Source organism: Lampris incognitus, chromosome 16, assembly GCF_029633865.1.
Source record: "Lampris incognitus isolate fLamInc1 chromosome 16, fLamInc1.hap2, whole genome shotgun sequence".
NCBI lineage: Eukaryota > Metazoa > Chordata > Actinopteri > Lampriformes > Lampridae > Lampris > Lampris incognitus.
In genome coordinates, this window is record NC_079226.1 from 3,696,528 (window position 1) to 3,715,621 (window position 19,094).

The following is a 19,094-nucleotide window of genomic DNA, read 5'->3' on the forward strand; positions in this document are numbered from 1 at the left end:
AGTGTGTGTGTGTGTGTGTGTGTGTGTGTGTGTGTGTGTGTGTGTGTGTGTGTGTGTGTGTGTGTGTGTGTGAGACAGACAGAGAGAGAGAGAGAGTGTGTTGTGTGTGTGAGAGAGAGAGAGTGTGTTGTGTGTGTGAGACAGAGTGTGTGTGTGTGTGTGTGTGTGTGTGTGTGTGTGTGTGTGTGTGTGTGTGAGACAGACAGACAGACAGAGAGAGAGAGAGAGAGAGAGAGAGATTGTGCGTGTGTGTGTGTGTGTGTGTGTGATGTCAGTTCAGTCCAAAGCTTCGCTTACAGGTGCATCTCAAAAAATTAGAATATTGTGGAAAAGTTTATTATTTTCTGTAATTTAATTCAAAAAGTGAAACTTTCATATATTCTACATTCATTACACATAAAGTGAGATATGCCCAGCAGGACTTGGCACCTGCCCACAGTGCCAAAACTACCACCTGCCCACAGGGCCAAAACTACCACCTGCCCACAGGGCCAAAACTACCACCTGCACACAGCGCCAAAACTACCACCTGCCCACAGGGCCAAAACTACCACCTGCACACAGGGCCAAAACTACTACCTGCCCACAGCGCCAAAACTACCACCTGCCCACAGCGCCAAAACTACCACCTGCCCACAGCGCCAAAACTACCACCTGCCCACAGCGCCAAAACTACCACCTGCCCACAGCGCCAAAACTACCACCTGCCCACAGCGCCAAAACTACCACCTGCACACAGCGCCAAAACTACTACCTGCACACAGCACCAAAACTACTACCTGCACACAGTGCCAAGACTACCACGGTATTGCTATGCTTGATTGGCCAGCCAACTTGCCTGACCTGAACCCCATAGAGAATCTGCCAAGAGGAAGATGAGAGACCCCAGACCCAACAATGCAGACGAGCTGAAGGCCGCTATCAAAGCAGCCTGGGCTTCCATAACACCTCAGCAGTGCCACAGGCTGGCTGCCTCTATGCCACGCCGCACTGATGCAGTAATTCCTGCAAAAGGAGCCCCGACCAAGTATTGAGATCATAAATGAACATACTTTTCAGAAGGTCGACATTTCTGTATTATAAATCCTTTTTTTGATTGGTCTTCTGTAATATTCTAATATTTTGAGATACTGGATGTTTGATTTTCATGAGCTGTAAGCCGTAATCATCGAGATTAACACAAAAAAGGCTTGACATATCTCACTTTATGTGTAATGAATCTAGAATATATGCAAGTTTCACTTTTTGAATCAAATTACGGAAGATAATGAACTTTTCCCCACTATTCTCATTTGTTAGATACACCTGTAGTTTGGAAAGCGACATCCTGCGGGGGAGTTTGTTTTCTAAATCAAACCAGCTGTCATGTGGTGTGACTAATGTGACGACTTTATTTACACACTTCCGGATCTGAAACTTGACAATCAGTCATCATAATGTAATGGGTATATTTTTTTGGTAGGTGTGGGAGAATAGAATATACTGCAGCTGAATTCTATTCTGCCGTCATTATGACCGTTTTGGATTTCCAAAGTTTAATAACTTTGTGAAAAAAATACAGACCTGCCGCTCCCAGAATGCCCCTGAAATTACATATAGTATTTGCATTAAACTGAGTTGCAGATCAATTGCGAAAAAAACGATATGGCAAGATCTACCTAAAACAACCATGAGCGGTCAAAAAGACGGCGCGTAATTTGTGCGTGATGGTGCGCGTCATGTCAGTATTTATGACGTGTTGGTGGCGTCATTTCCTTGGTGAAGTTCGTTGCTGTGTCCTAGAAACACACTAGCGCCCTCCAGTGCAGAGAAATAGTCTCAACTTGATCTTTTACTATTGCCAACATGTCTGGTTACAGACGCACCATGTCTACCACCGAGGCGCTGCAGTATTTACAGGCGTTGGACAGCGGCCATTTTAAATTGTTTGAAAAACAGTATGAAAGTTGTTAAAATGTTAATTTTGGTGTCAGTTTCATAACAGACACACTAACATATGTAATGCATTAATATCTCAACTGGGTATTTATCTTGACACAGTATAGAGTTTAAACACCGGCCGTCATTTTGACCGCCCATGGTCGTTTTAGGTAGGAGTGAAGTTCCGGCCTTTCTATTAATGCTCCAGCGGGGCACGCAGCGTTTGGACTGAAGCTCAGCAGGTTCAGAAGAAGCTTTGACATCACACGAGATGTGAAACCCTGCAGAAGTCCTAAACCTCCACTTCCTCATGTTCATTCATTCATTCATCACCATTCGCTTCTCCGGGGTCGGGTCGCGGTGTCGGCAAGCTAAGTAAGGCACCTCAGACGTCGCTGTCCCCAAAAATGCGCCCCAGCTCTTCCTTGAGGATCCCAAGGTGTTCCCAAGCCAGACTGGAAATGTAATCCCTCCAGCGGGTTCTGGTTCTCCCTCGGGGTCTCCTCCCAGTTGGCTGTGCCTCCAAAGGAAGGCGCTCAGGAGGCATCCTAATCAGATGCCCGAACCACCTCAATTGGTGGCTCCTTTCAAAGCGAAGAAGCAGCGGTTCTACTCCGAGCTCCCCCCGGATGTCCGAGCTCCTCACCCTTTCTCTAAGGCTGAGCCCAGACACCCAACAGAGGAAACTCATTTCAGCCGCTTGTATCCGCAACCTCACCCTTTCGGTCACTATCCAAAGCTCATGACCACAGGTGAGGATTGGAACGAAGATTGACTGGTAAACTGAGAGCTTTGTCTTCTGGCTCAGCTCCCTCTTCACCACAGCGGTCCGGTACAACATCCACATTACTGCTGATGCTGCATCAGTACGGCTGTCAATCTCTCGCCCCGTGCTACCATCACTCATGAACAAGACCCCGAGCTACTTGAAATCCTTCACTTGAGGCATCAACTCATCCCCAACCCTGAGGGAGCAAGCCACCATTTTCCGGTAGAGAACCATGGCCTCAGACTTGGAAGTGCTGACTCTCATCCCAGCCATTCCACACTCAGCTGCAAACTGCCCCGTGTGCTCTTGAGGTCACGCTCTGATGAAGCCAACAAAACCACATCATTTGCGAAGAGCAGAGATGCAATTCTGAGATTCCCTAAATGGACATACTCCTCACCTTGGCTGCACCTTGAGATCCTGTCCATGAATATCACAAACAGAATCGGAGACAAGGGACAACCTTGGTGGAGTCCAACACCCACCGAAAATGTGTTTGATTTTGTGCCGAGAATGCGGGCACAGCTCTCACTTTGGTTATACAAAGACCGGATGGCTTGTAGCAGCTGCCCCGGTGCCCCATACTCCCACAGTACCCCCCACAGAGTGCGCCAGTGTACACAGTCGTAAGCCTTCTCCAAGTACAAAAAACACATGTAGAGTGGCTGATTAACCTCCCATGCCCCCCTCAGCAGTTCCGCAAGGGTAAAGAGTTGGTCCGTTGTTCCACGGCCAGGACAGAATCTGCATTGTTCCTCCTGGATCCTGGGTTTGACAATCGGTCGAAGCCTCCTTTTCAGCACCCTAGAGTAGACTTTCCCAGGGTGGCTGAGCAATGTGATGCCCCGATAATTGGAGCACACCCTCCGGTCCACTTTGTTTAAATATGAGAACCACCACCCCATTCTGCCACTCCGCAGGTACCGTCCCCGACCTCCACGCGACACTAAAGAGGTGTGTCAACCAAGACAGCCCAACAATGTCCAGAGCCTTCAGCATCTCAGGGCGAATCTGAACCACACCAGCACCTTACCACCGAGGAGCCTTTTTATTACCTCAGAGACCTCTGCCAGGGATATGGGTGGGGCTTTCCCTGAGTCTTCAGACTCGACCTCCTCCACTGAGGACTTGTTAGCTGAGTCCAGGAGCTCCTCAAATTGTTCTTTTCACCGCGCGACAACATACTCAGTCCGGGTCAACAGTTCCCCTCCCCGGCTGAACACAGCTTGAGTCAAATCCTGCTTCCCCGTCCTGATTCACCGGATGGTTTGCCAGAATTTCCTTGAGGTCAACTGAAAGTCCTCCTCCATAGCCTCGCCGAACTCCTCCCACACCAGAATTTTTGTTTCCGCGATCGCCAAGGTCGTATTCTCCAAACTGCTATTCGGTGCATGAGCACACACAACAGTCAGAGCGTTCCCCCCAGTGACTCGCAGTCGTATAGAGGTGACACTCTAATTCCCTGGGGAGAACTCCAACATGGCGGCGCTCTACCAGGAATTTGTGAGTATCCCCACACCTGCCCAGCGCCTGTCCCCTTGGCCAACTCTGGAAAAGTAATGAGTCCAGCCCCTCTCAAGGAGTTTGGTACCAGAGCCCATGCTATGTGTGGAGGTGAGCCCAACTATATCTAGTTGGTACCACTCCACCTCCCGCAACAGCTCAGCCTCCTTCCCTGCTAGAGAGGTGACATTCCATGTCCCGAGGGCCAATCTGTGATACCGGAAGTCGGCACGCCCTGGTCCCCGCCTTTGCTTGCCGCCTGGCCTGCATTTCACCCTACGCCAATGCTCATCCCTGCATGTGGTGGGTCCACAGGATAGTGGCTCCATGTTGTTTTTTTCCGGCTGGGCCCGACTGGGCCCCGTGAGCCAAGGCCCGGCCACCAGACGCTCAAAAAACCCCAGTGAAATTACACCAGCAGAGTTACAGCACCTCGCCCGGAAAAGGGAAACCGGGGCCCCTCCTGGAGCCAGACGTGGGAAGGGAGCTTGCCAGCGAGCGTCTGGTGGCCGGGCCTTGGCCCATGGGGCCCGGTCGGGCCCAGCCCAACAAAAAAAAAAACGTCCTCATGTGCAAAACCAAAACCAGCAGAGAAACCAGCAAAGGCCACATGCGGGCACACACACACATATGCACCCACCCACACACACAGACACACATAGATAGATACAGACACAGACACACATACACACACATGCACACACAGACACACACACACACACACACACACACACACACACACACACATAAACACACACATGCACACGTGCACACACACACACGCTCACATCCATGATGTTGGACACACACTGTGTGTGTGCAGGTCTGCTCACGTGTTGCTGCTCACATCTGTGTGATAACTGCATGGGCCTATTTGCTGTTTGCTGGCCAGGCCTCCACATTAGGCCAATTTAATTAGAATCCTTCCAGTGCAGCTAATTAGCGGGCTACGCTAGCCCAGCTAAATAGGGGGCACAGGGAGGTGATTGAATTTGTGCGAGCTGGCGAGAGCGACATCGAATGGTTTTGATTTCCCCTATTTATTTAAATAGAAAATAGACTAATGGAATATGGGGGAGGAGCAGCAGTTTGGTTTGTGTGTGTGTGTGTGTGTGGGGGGGGGTATTGTATGTGTGTGGAGGGGGGGTATTATGTCTTGAAGAATCATCTCAAAAGGCTTAATTCAAAAATCAGTGTTTTTAATTAGGAAGCTGGCTCTCAGACATGACTGATCGTCTCCTCTGGTGAAGATATCTCATTTGTGTTGCGAGCTCATCTGCTTAATGGCTTTCTGTTGAGTAAATTGGGGAGGTGGGGGAGGTGTTGGAGTGTGGGAGGCTAGAATGATGTCATCACTCCTGGTGATGTCATTTGACAGTTTGTCCCATCACACACATTCAGGACAGAAAGATAGAAAGATAAATACACAAGCTCACCTTATTTATGAACACACACACACACACACACACACACACACACACACACACACACACACACACACACACACACACACACACACACACACACACACACACACACACACACACACACACAGGTGTTTGTGTTTGTAGTGACCTACTTTGAGGTTAAATAGTCACCATGTGGAAGAGACTGTCCCTTTAAGACAAGCGGGTTCAGGGGTCAGCAGGGGGGTTGTGGGTAGATTTGAGGGCGTGGTTTTCAGTATAAAAATCAGTTGACTTGAAATTTGTTTTTTGGACTAATCGACCCCACGGCTGTGTGGTCAAAAGGAGAAGTGGTCTCGTCTCCTTTCTTTCATCCTCCACACTGGTGACCCCGTCGTGAGCCATGGAGACCGAAGCTCCCAGTGCAGCGGCAGTGACTAACGCCGTCTCGCTCAAACTGCCCGACTTCTGGGAGACGGCTGCGGCAGCATGGTTCACTCACCCAGTTGGCCATTAGGAACATCACCGTGGATGAGACCCGGTACCACTACGTCGTGGCGGCACTCGGAACATCTACGGCGTCACGGATACTGGGCCTACTGCAAGCCCCGCCGCCCGTGGATAAGTACGGTACGGTTAAGAGACCCTTGCTGCAGGCTTCTGAGCCAGCAGAGGCGGGGCGGGCGGACAGGCCTGGGAGACGGCAGGCCATCGGAGCTAATGGACAAGATGTTGAGTATGCCGGGTTCGTGCGACCCCGCCTTCCTTTTCGGCCAGCTGTTCCTCCATCCGCTCCCCTCGCACGCCCGTGCTGCCTTGGCCAGCTCCAAGTTGTCCACCACCTGCAGCTTTCGGGAGCTGGCCGCGGAGGCTGACGGGACTTTTCTGGCCAGCCGACAGCAGCGTGCGGCTGCTCCGCTGCCTGCCCACGCTCTTCCACTACGGCCGGTTGAGGCTGCGGGCGTCGCCGCGGCAGCAGTTTCTCGTCGGCAGGCAGCGGGGCTCGGGGTGACTCAGCGCAGCCCCATGGAAAGATGTCTGTGTGGTGCTGTTTTGTGTGAGGTAGTTCGTCCGCCAGACCAGAAGGGGCGGTAGTATTGGTTCCGCTGTGGACGTTGTAGTAGCCAATAGCCGGTGCCCCGGATGTAAACAGCGATAACGGCGCCATAAGCGATTAAGGCTAGGCTATTACGGCCAGTTAGCCGAACCCACATCAACAAGGAACCACAAAGACAGCATGTTCGTATAGGTACCTCCCCATGTAGTGTTCTATAAAAATATAAACTAGGAGCATTGACACGTAGCGCAACGGCGCTAATCAGAGGTAGCATATCGAGTTTTCCAAAGTTTCGGCCACTATTATTAAAGTTACCGCTCTTCCCTGGTCGGTGATTGCGATGCATTGTGCTGAGTTGCCAGGAAAGTCACGGCGTCCTCCATCGATGCAAGGTACTTTCCCCCTCCATCTTTGGTTGTGATTCGTAGTCTCGCTGGGAATAGGAGCGATGGCTTGAAGCCCTGTTGATACAGCCTCGACACCGCCTCCCGGTACGCCGTGCGTTGCTCGATGACTTCGGGGCAGTAGTCTTCGAAGATCGCCACTGGTTTTCCCCGGTAGGACAGCCTTCCTCTCCTCCTTCGGTATGTCTATGTTTGAAGACTTTTTTATAGTATAGCAAGCCTTTCTTCCCTTGTCTCTGAGATGATTAATGGCGAGATTGAAATTTCCTGTAGAGCAGTGTTTCTCAACCCAGTCCTCAAGGAACCCCTATCCTGCATATTTTCTTTGCAACCCTGAATAGGTACCTGTTTGTAGTTATTCAACCAATCAGCAATAAATTTTGTCAGACGTTGCACACCTTGCATAATTAAGTGCTGCGAGATGATTGGTCGAGTAAGTACAAGCAGGGCTACCTATACAGGGTTACAATGAAAATCTGCAGGATAGGGGTTCCTTGAGGACTGGGTTGAGAAACACTGCTGTAGAGGTAATTATTGGTCCCAAATATTTGTAGCTGTGTGTGTGTTCTATGTCAGTGGAGCCTAGTAAGAACCTATTTGGGTTTCCCCGACACCTGGGTCGTTTCTGGAAGACCATAATTCTATTTTTTTTCTCCACATTAACTGTCAGGGCCCAGGTCTGACAGAAGTTTTGCAGATGATCCAGTTGCTGTTGTAATGCCATCTTAGATGGAGCTAATAATATTAGATCATCTGCAAAAAGTAGGCATTTAATTTCTGTGTCAGAGAGGGTGAGACCAGGGATGTCTGATTGTTCTAGAGATTTTGCCAGTCATTCAATGTAAATGCTAAACAGGGTGGGGCTGAGACTGCAGCCCTGTCTCACACCTCTACTTTGGGGGGGAAAAATCTGTTTCCATATTGGCAATTTTCACAGCACATTTATTATTTGTATACATTGTTTTAAATATATCATATATTTCCCCCCTACACCTTTTTCAATTAATTTCAGGAACAGACCGTTATGCCAAATTGAGTCAAATGCTCTTTTGAAATCTACATAGCAAGAGAAAATTTTGTTCTTGTTTTGGTGGACATGTTTATTAATGCGGGTGTGGAGGGTATAGATATGGTCTGTAGTTCAATGTTGTGATCAGTAACTGTTTGGGTCAAATTTATTTCCATTTTTAAAGATTGGTGTGACAATTCCCTTGCTCTAGATATCAGGGAAATGTCCAGTGCTCAGAACGAGGTTGAATAATTTTAATATTGTAATGTTGAACTTATGGTTGCTAAATTTCAGCATTTCATTGGTTGGTTGTAGGGCATGGATCTTAGCCTGTAGCTCTTCTTCAGTAATTTGGTAGTCTAAAGGGTTCTGATTGTATTTAATGGTTGATTCTAGGGTTTGTAGCTTGTTGAGATCGTTTTGTACTATACAGGTTTTCAAAGCGTTTTTTTTCCATATTTCACCATTTTGAATAGCCAATTCTTCCTTGTGTGGATTGCTGAAAGAAAGAGTGCCATTTTTTCCCAGAAATTATTTGAGTCAATGGAATCTGCAATTGCATTAAATTGTTGCTGAGCAGTTCCCTTTTAATTCTGAGTGTTCTTCTGTATAATTTCAGTGGTTCCCAATATTGATAGCGGAGCTCAGGGTTGTCAGGTTGTCTGTGTTGTTGATTTGATAAACTTCTGAGTGTTTTTCTCAGATGCCTGCAGTCTGCGTCATACCACTTTTCATTGGCTGACTTTTTTTGATCTGAGATGCTGAAGCTTTTACAGATTGGATAAATCTGCCGCATATGTTGTTGATATCATGTACAGCCTGATGCAGGCCATCATTGTTGTGGGGATATGAGGTGGAAAGAAAATGGTCTAATTTTTGATGTCTGATTGCATTCTGGTAGTCATCCTTGCTATTATTTGTCCATCTCTAAGGTTGTTTTGTATAGTCCAGTTTACTGGGTTCTGCTGCGTGAGGGTCTGTTACTATCTTTCTAATGTATAGAGTAATTCTACCATGATCAGATAAGGGTGTTTGTTTGGGCGCTGACTGTGAATGCTCTCAGACAGAAGGGGTCTAGGTCTGTGATATTGTAATCTACTGTGCTATTGCCAAGAAGAGAGCTGTGTGTGTAGTGACCAAAAGAGTCCCCTCGAAGCCGACCGTTAACGATGTACAGATCTAGTGTTTGACATAGCTGCAGTGGTTGGTGCCCACTTTTGTGGACAGTTTTGTCAAAGTGGTTCCTGTGGGGATATGAGGGGAGGGGAATGCTGAAACGGTCTCTCTCTCTCTCCCTCTCTCTCTCTCTCTCTCTGTGTCTCTCTTGCTCTCATCTATCTGTCTGTCTCTCTCGTTCATCTCTCTCTCTCGCTCTTCTATATGTCTGTCTCTCTCTCTCTCTCTCTCTCTCTCTCTCTCTCTCTCTCTCTCATCTGTTTCTCTCTCTCTCTCTCTCTCATCTGTCTCGCTCTCATCTGTCTTTCTTTCTCTCTCTGTCTCTATCTCTCATCTGTCTTTCTCTGTCTCTCTCTCATCTATCTGTCCCTGTCTCTGTCGCTCTCTCTCTCATCTGTGTCTGTCTGTCTATCTCTCTCTGTCTCTCGGCTCGCTCCCAGTTGCTCGAAGGCAAAGGCTCCGCCTGGCGAGTGTGTGTGTGTGTGTGTGTGTGTGTGTGTGTGTGTGTGTGTGTGTGTGTGTGTGTGTGTGTGTGTGTGTGTGTGTGAGAGAGAGAGAGGGAGACAATCCAGCTTTGTGAAGCTCTGACGGTGTTTGCTCTTCCAGTTTCAGGACAGTGGTGTCTCTCTATGCGATTGTTTAAGGTCACTTTACTGTTGAAGTGGAGCTGAAGCGTCCTTCTGAATGGAACCGCTTTAAAGCAGCTCCTGTGTTCATCTGCTGTCAATGAAAACACAAGTTTGGGTTTTTATGAGCATTTTCTTCTTTCTGCATATTTATGAATCAAAGCAAATGTTCTTCCATAGCAGCTTGGTGTGTGGGATGTGTCAGACGGCTGAGCGGCTCTGGTATGTCCTGACCTGCATCACTGAGCATGCACACACACACCTTGTGTCTGTATTGGCAAATACAGTATACAATAAAATATATCTCCGCTCTTACAACTTGTATGGGTATCAGATAAATGTAGATGATCTACTTTTATGTAAGCCCCCCTGGAAAACAATGGAGACTGCAATGCAACATCTGTATTATTAAATTTGACCTTATAAGCATCATTTTTATCCAGAGCACCTTAATAATATGCGTAATGGTACAATATGCATCAGTTACCAGATGTACATATGTTATAATGTGTAATAAAAAGCTTTTCTGCCTATGTAAATATGAACCGTTCATATTTACCTGTCGGTAGTTGCGGAAGCAAAAACTCGGTTGTGGGAGGAGTTCGGCGCGGCTATGGAGAAAGACTTTTGGTTGGCCCCAAGGAAGTTCTGGCAAACCATCTGGTGATTCAGGAAGGGGAAACAGGGCTTGACTCAGGCTGTGTTCAGCCGGGGAGGGGAACTGCTGACCTGGACTGGGGATGTTGTCTGGCGATGGAAAGAACACTGAGGAGCTCCTGAACCCAGCTAACACATCCTCAGTGGAGGAGGTAGAGTTTGAAGACTCAGGGGGAGCCCCACCCATATCCCTGGCAGAGGCCTCTGAGGTAAAGAAGCTCCTCAATGACAATGTGCCGGGTGTGGTTCAGATTCGCCCTGAGATGCTGAAGGCTCTGGACATTGTTGGGCTGTCTTGGCTGACATGCCTCTTTAATGTCACATGGAGGTTGGGGACAGTACCTTTGGAATGGCAGAATGGGGTGGTGGTTCCCATATTTAAACAAAGTGGACCGGAGGGTGTGCTCCGATTATCAGGGGATCACACTGCTCAGCCTCCCTGGGAAAGTCTACTCTAGGGTGCTGAAAGGAGGCTTCGACCGATTGTGGAACCTCGGATCCAGGAGGAACAATGTGGATTCCGTCCTGGCCGTGGAACAACGGTCCAACTCTTTACCCTTGCGGAAGTGCTGAGGGGGGCATGGGAGTTTGACCAGCCAGTCTACATGTGTTTTTTGGACTTGGAGACGGCTTACGACCGTGTACACCGGGATACTGCAGGAGTATGGGGTACCGGGGCAGTTAATACAAGCCATCCTGTCCTTGTATAACTGAACTGAGAGCTGTGTCCGCATTCTCAGCACAAAGTCAAACACGTTTTTGGTGGGTGTCGGACTCCACCAAGGTTGTCCCTTGTCTTCGATTCTCTGTTTGTGATATTCATAGACAGGATCTCAAGGCGCAGCCAAGGTGAGGAGTGTGTCCATTTTGGGAACCTCAGAATTGCATCTCTGCTCTTCGCAGATGATGTGGTTTTGTTGGCTTCATCAGAATGTGACCTCCAGCACACACTGGGACGGTATGCAACTGATTGTGAAATGGCTGGGATGAGAGTCAACCCCTCAAAGTCTGAGACCATGGTGCTCTACCGGAAAATGATGGATTGCTCCCTCTGGGTTGGGGGTGAGTTTTTGCCTCAAGTAAAGGAGTTCAAATATCTCGGGGTCTTGCTCACGAGTGAGGGTAGGATGAAGCGGGAGATTGACAGGAGGATTGGTGCAACATCAGCGGTAATGCGGACGTTGTACCCGACCGTTGTGGTGAAGAGGGAGCTGAGCCGGAAGGCAAAACTTTTAATTTACCAATCAATCTTCATTCCAACCCTCACCTATGGTCATGAGCTTTGGGTATTGACCGAAAGGGTGAGATTGCGGATACAAGCGGCTGAAATGAGTTTCCTCTGTAGCATGTCTGGGCTCTGCCTTAGGGTGAGGAGCTCGGACATCCGGAGGGAGCTCGGAGTAGAGCCGCTGCTCCCAGTTGAGGTGGTTCGGGCGTCTGATTAGGATGCCTCCTGGGCGCCTTCCTTTGGAGGTTTTCCAGGCACATCCAACTGCGTCTACACATCCAACTGGGTCTCCACTGGGAGGAGGTCCCAGTGTAGACCCAGAACTTGTTGAAGGGACTACATGTCCAATCTGGTCTGGGAATGCTTTGGGATCCCCCAGGAGGAGCTGGAGGGCGTTGCTGGGGAGAGGGATGTATGGAGTGCCCTACTTAGCTTGCTGCCATCGTGACGCGACCCCTGAGAAGCGGCTGATGATGAGATGCGATATTTACCTGAAGTAATATACAGATGTTTGTACAAGATTTGTTGTTCTGAGTGTCTAAAAGTCCATTCGATTGTTCATTTTGGAAATTAATTTTCACATGCAAATCAAAATTACATTTTTTTATAACAATTTTATTCAAAAATCTGCACATATGATGATACAGACAAAAGTATATTTTTTAAAGACACAAGTCTTGCTGTCGTCTAACAAACAGCTGCTGTGTAAGCAGAGCTTTACTGTTGTGTAATGGAAACAGACCGGGGATGACTGAGGGACCATGATGCAGCTGCAAGATTTCTGTTTTGTCTCTCCGCTCTTCACTTGTCCTGCAGGTTTATGTTCAATCTTTAAGAATGGAAACCAAAGACAGAAGCACACACACACACACACACACACACACACACACACACACACACACACACAAATGGCTGCTGGGGAGTGGTCAAGTCTCTTAATTCTAAAATTAAATAAAATGTTTAGTGTAATCAGTCAACAAATTTCTCATGCTAAGACAGGAATCTGAACAAATGATCGTACTGAGAGACAGAGAGAGAGACAGGCAGGCAGACAGAGAGAGAGACAGACAGGCAGACAGAGAGAGAGACAGACAGTGAGAGAGGGACAGACGGAGAGAGAGGCAGACAGAGAGAGAGAGAGAAGGAGGGAGAGAGAGAGAGAGAGAGAGAGAGAGAGAGAGAGAGAGAGAGAGAGAGAGAGTTTTATTAGCCACACGACCAAGGCCGGTGGAATGTGTTTCTGATACACATTAAACTCTGCAGCACAATACATACGTACATGGACAACAACAGACACCACATTTTATCAGGAACAATACAGTTACACAATACATACATGGACAACAACAGACCCCACATTTTATCAGGAGCAATACAGTTACACAATACATACATGGACAACAACCGACACCACATGTGATCAGGAACAATACAGTTACACAATACATACATGGACAACAACCGACACCACATGTTATCAGGAGCAATACAGTTACACAATACATACATGGACAACAACAGACACCACATGTGATCAGGAACAATACAGTTGCACAATACATACATGGACAACAACCGACACCACATGTGATCAGGAACAATACAGTTACACAATACATACATGGACAACAACCGACACCACATGTTATCAGGAACAATACAGTTACACAATACATACATGGACAACAACAGACACCACATGTTATCAGGAGCAATACAGTTACACAATACATACATGGACAACAACCGACACCACATTTTATCAGGAGCAATACAGTTACACAATACATACATGGACAACAACCGACACCACATGTGATCAGGAACAATACAGTTACTACTACTACTAATACCACTACTACTACTACTAGTACCACCACTACTACTAATGCCAATACCACCACTACTAATACCACCACCACTACTACTAGTACCACTACTTCTAATACCAATACTACTACTACTAATACCACCACCACTACTACTAATACCACCACTGCTACCACCACCACTACTAATATCACTACTACTACTACTACTAATATAACTACCACTACTACTATCATCACTATCACTGCTAGTAGTACCACTACTACTAATACCAATACTACTACTACTAATACCACCACCACTACTACTATCATCACTATCACTACTAGTAGTACCACCACCACTACTTCTAATACCACTACTACTAGTACCACTACCACTATTACTAATATCATTACTACTACTACTGATATCCTTACCGCTAGTACTAATACCACTACCATTAGTAGTAATACAATTACCACTCCTACTAATGCCACTACCACTACTACTAATACCACTAACGTTAGTACTAATACCACTGCTACTAATGTTACTACAACTGCTACTAATATCACTGCCATTAGTACTAATACCACTACCACTGCTACTAATGTTACTACAACTGCTACTATTATCACTACCACTACTACTATTACCACTGACATTAGTACTAATATCACTACCATTAGTACTAATACCACTATTAATAATATCACTACCACTGCTACTACTGTTACTACAACTGCTACTAATACCACTACCACTACTACGAATACACTACCACTGCTACTAACTAATACAACTACCATGAATACTAATGCTACTACTAATATAACTACAATTAGTACTAATACCACTACGACTAGTACTACTACCACTGCTACTAATATCACCACCGTTAGTACTAATATAACTACCACTACTACTAATACCACTCACTACTACTAATACCACTACCACTACTACTAGTACCACTACTACTGCTACTAATATCACTTTCATTAGTACTACTAATATCACTACTACTACCACTACAACTAATATAACTACCACTACTACTAATACCACTCACTACTACTAATACCACTACCACTACTACTATTGCCACTACTACTAATAACACTACCACTATGACTAATATCATTACCACTGCTACTAATACCACTGCCATTAGTACTAATACCACTGTTACTAATACCCCCACCACTGCTACTAATGTTACTACAGCTGCTACCAATACCACTGCCACTACTACTAATACCAGTACCACTGCTACTAAATACCAGTACTACTAATACCACTATCATTAGTTTTAATACCACTACCACTACTACTAATACCACTACCATTAGTACTAATACTACTACCACTACGACTAATATAACTACCATTAGTACTAATACCACCACCAATACTACTAATAATACTGCTACTAATACCACTACTACTAATATCACTACCATTATTAGTATTAATACCACTACTACCACTACCATTGCTACTAAATATCAGTACTACTAATACCACTACCATTAGTTTAAATACCACTACCACTGCTACTAATTTCACTACCACTACTACTAATACCACTGTCATTAGTACAGATACCACTACTACTAATGCTACTACCACTACTACTAATATAACTACCATTAGTACTAATTCCACCACCACTACTACTAATACCACTGTCATTAGTACTAATACCTCTACTACTAATGCTACTACTACTACTAATATAACTACCATTAGTACTAATTCCACCACCACTACTACTAATAACACTACCACTACTACTAATACCACTAATATCACTACTATTAGTATTAATACCACTACTACTAATACCACTACCACTACTACTGTGACTATGAGCTATGGTAACAGCAGCAGCAGCAGGTGTGGGATTGCCAGTGTCCAGTTAATAAGCCAATGACTTACTTGACCTTCAGAAATAGTCACATATTTGTACAACCACTGACAATCTTGCCTACACACACACACACACACACACACACACACACACACACACACACACACACACACACTTATGGCACTGGGTTCATCTGTTGGCATTCATTCATCCATTTACCAGAGTGGGAGTCAGTAATAACATTACTGTGTGTGGGTGGGATATCTGAAGCAACACACACACACACACACACACACACACACACACACACACACACACACGAGGCTGCTCTGCTCGCAGCCACAAAGCAGCCATGACAGAAATTGGGCAGCAGGTTAATAACTACTGCCCATCTTCACAGTGCCCTGGGCCAGGTGTGTGTGTGTGTGTGTGTGTGTGTGTGTGTGTGTGTGTGTGTGTGTGGATGATGAAGTGTGAGGTGTGTTTATGAAGCCGCTCTGAGTCGAGGATGTCCGGCTGTGTGACGGAGGAGACTCCTGTGTTGCTCCACGTGGACGGTGCCGGAGCATCTGAACTCCTGCGCCGGTGCAGAGGCAGCGGCGTCATGCGTCCATGACGTCCCCGGGCGTCCGCCTGCCCTCTCCCAAATCTGGCTCTGGCGTTTCAGAAGGAGTGGACTTGCAAGCCAAACATGTGCTGTCATCATTCCCGGGTTCTGTGGGACACGCCCGGTGCACCTGACGCTGTGGGTTTTATTGCTGGTGTTCTGAGGCCCGTCTCTCTCATATCCCATCCATCTAATTCACCCACAACCAAACCCTTCTCCTCAGTCGAAACCACATGGCTGCTGCTTCTCCTGTAAAGGGCATCCATCCTAAGACCATGTCCACTATGACAAGACGAATTTAAAAACACGTTTTTTCTGTTTTGGTTTTCCATCCACGGTGCTTTCGTCCACTGGGGAAAAAGAACACTTTTCAAAAACACAAAGTGAATAAATCTGGCACGCCGGTCTAACGTTATGGTGTGAGTGGTGAAAGTGGAGCTTTTCCAAAATGCTGTCATATGACCTCGGCTCTTGTCATCTACAGTGGATGTAAAGAGTCTACGCACCCCCTTTTGACATGGTAGAACTCTTTCATCCTTAAATGTGAAGTGGAAACTTATAAAGATAAAGTGAAGGACAACCTGGAACATTTTAGTAAAAATAAAAATACAAAACTTCCAATAAGCTGGTCGTATAAGTATGCACATCCCTAAACCAATACACTGTTGAAGCATCTTCTGGTTTTATTTCAGCACAGTATTTTGGGCTAAGAGTCCATCAGCTTGGCACATCTTGACTTGGTAAAATTGTCCCACTCTTCCTTACAAAAACGTTGTAGATCCATCAGATTGTGAAGGCATCTCCTATGCACAGCCCTCTTCAGGTCACCCCACAGATCTACTGGATCCAGGTCTGGGCTGTGGCTGGGCCGTTCCAAAACGCTGATCTTCTTTTGGTGAAGCGGTTACCTTTGTTGGTGCTTTGGGTCGTTGTCCTGCTGAGAGGTGGAATCCATCTTCAGATTTCTACCAGATGCTTGAAAGTTTTGTGCAAAAATCGACTGGTTTTTGGAGCTGTTCATGATTTCCTCCACCTGGACTAAAGCTCCAGTTCCAGCAGAAGAACAGACACCCCAAAGCCTGATGCTGCCACCACCACCATGCTTCACCCTGGCTCTGGTGTTCTTCTGCTGATGGGCTGTTTTTGTACCAAACATACGTTTTGGAATTATGGCCAGAAAGTTCAACCGTGGTCTCGTCAGACCACAACACATGGTTCCGCATGGTTTTGGGTGACTGGAAGTTTCTTTTTTAGCAAATGTAGCCGGGCTTGGATGTTTTTTTGTCTTCATGTGAAATGTCTTCCATCTGGCCATCCTACCCATAGCCCAGACATATAAAGAGTACAGGAGATGGTTGTCACATGTAGGAGCAACCAGGACTTGTCAGAAGTCCCTGCAGCTCCTTTAATGTTACCGTAGGCCTCTTGGCAGCCTCCCTGGCCAGTTTCCTCCTCGTCTTCTCATCAGTCTTGGACGTCCTGTTCTTGGTATCATCACTGTTGTGCCACTTGTTGATGATGGTCTTCGCAGTGTTCCATGTTACAGCTAGCATCTTGGAAGTTCTTCTGCACACCTCCCCGGATCCATACCTTTCAACAATGACCTCTGGTCATGCTCGGTAAGCTCTTGGTGGACCAGCAGTTCTGCAGCTGGATGCAGCCGAGAAGATGTCAGCAAAGTCCTACAGGACCAGCTGAACTTTATTTGGGTTTAATCACAGTCACTTTAATTGATGGCAGGTGTATACTAGCGACTATTTAACCATGTGGTTGGTTAATTCTGAACAAAGCCACACCCCCAATGATAAAAAGTTGGTTTGGTGCTGGAGTGACCCTTTGCTTTACACGTGGATTCAGGATTGTAGTTTTGAAAGTGGCAAACTAAATCATGAGTTATGGTGCCTTTAAGCGATAGAACCCTGAGCAGATGTTGTGGCATTTGCCATTTTTCCACGTGAAGTTGAGATGAAGAAACAGAATTCATTCATGTCAATAAGATCCGTTCACATTTCATCTTTTATTTTTCAGTTACATTCCCACTGAATTTCATCACACTAATTTTTATCAAATAAAAGTTTATCCACTTCAAGTCAGTGTAAGAATGTGTATGCCAATTTTGGGGATATATATTCGATATTTGCCGTTTACATCAAACCTTCTTCTATGGGAAACATCAGACTTCACATTACAAGACATGGGTGGAAACGTGGTTGGAGTCAGGTGAGCAGGTGGAGGAGTTAGGCTGGCGACTTGTGTAACTATATCTTGCTTCTTCAGCAGCCCATCGCAACAATGACTGTAATGCAGTTTAAGCTTGGCGAGCGCGCCTGTGGGCTATCAGGCCCACATTAGAGTGACAGCATCGTACACATTTGTCACAGATGACTGTTGTTTGAGTTGATTGAGCTCCCCTCACATCACGCCTTGCACAGCAGTTAAGACAGTCGGCGTCGTGCCCCCGCCGAACAGTCTCTCTGGACCCCAGAACCCATCCCTAAGCGGTACATCGTAATGCAACAGGCTCAGTAGATAAGGAAGTTGCCCTCCATCTCTCTCTCTGTCTGTCTCTCTCTGTCCCTCTGTGTCCATCTCTCTCTGTCTCTCTCTGTCTTTGTCTGTCTCTGTCTTTGTCTGTCTCTGTCTTTGTCTGTCTCTGTCTTTGTCTGTCTCTGTCTGTCCATCTCTCTCTGTCTCTGTCTGTCTGTCTCTCTCTGTCTCTCTCTGTCTCTGTCTGTCCATCTCTCTCTGTCTCTCTCTGTCTGTCCATCTCTCTGTCTCTCTCTGTCTCTCTGTCTCTCTCTGTCTCTCTCTCTCTCTCGCTGTCTTTCTGTCTCTCTCTGTCTCTGTCTGTCCATCTCTCACTCTCTGTCTCTCTCTGTCTCTCTCTGTCTCACTCACCCTAACCCTAACCCTCCCACTAACCCTATATAATACACAAATAGAGAGAAGGGGAGCTAAAAGTGAAGCCTGGTGCAGGTCAGCAGGTCATTCTGAGTCCCTCCTGTGGGGGCAGTAGAGATAAACTGTCCTGCGACAACACAACATTC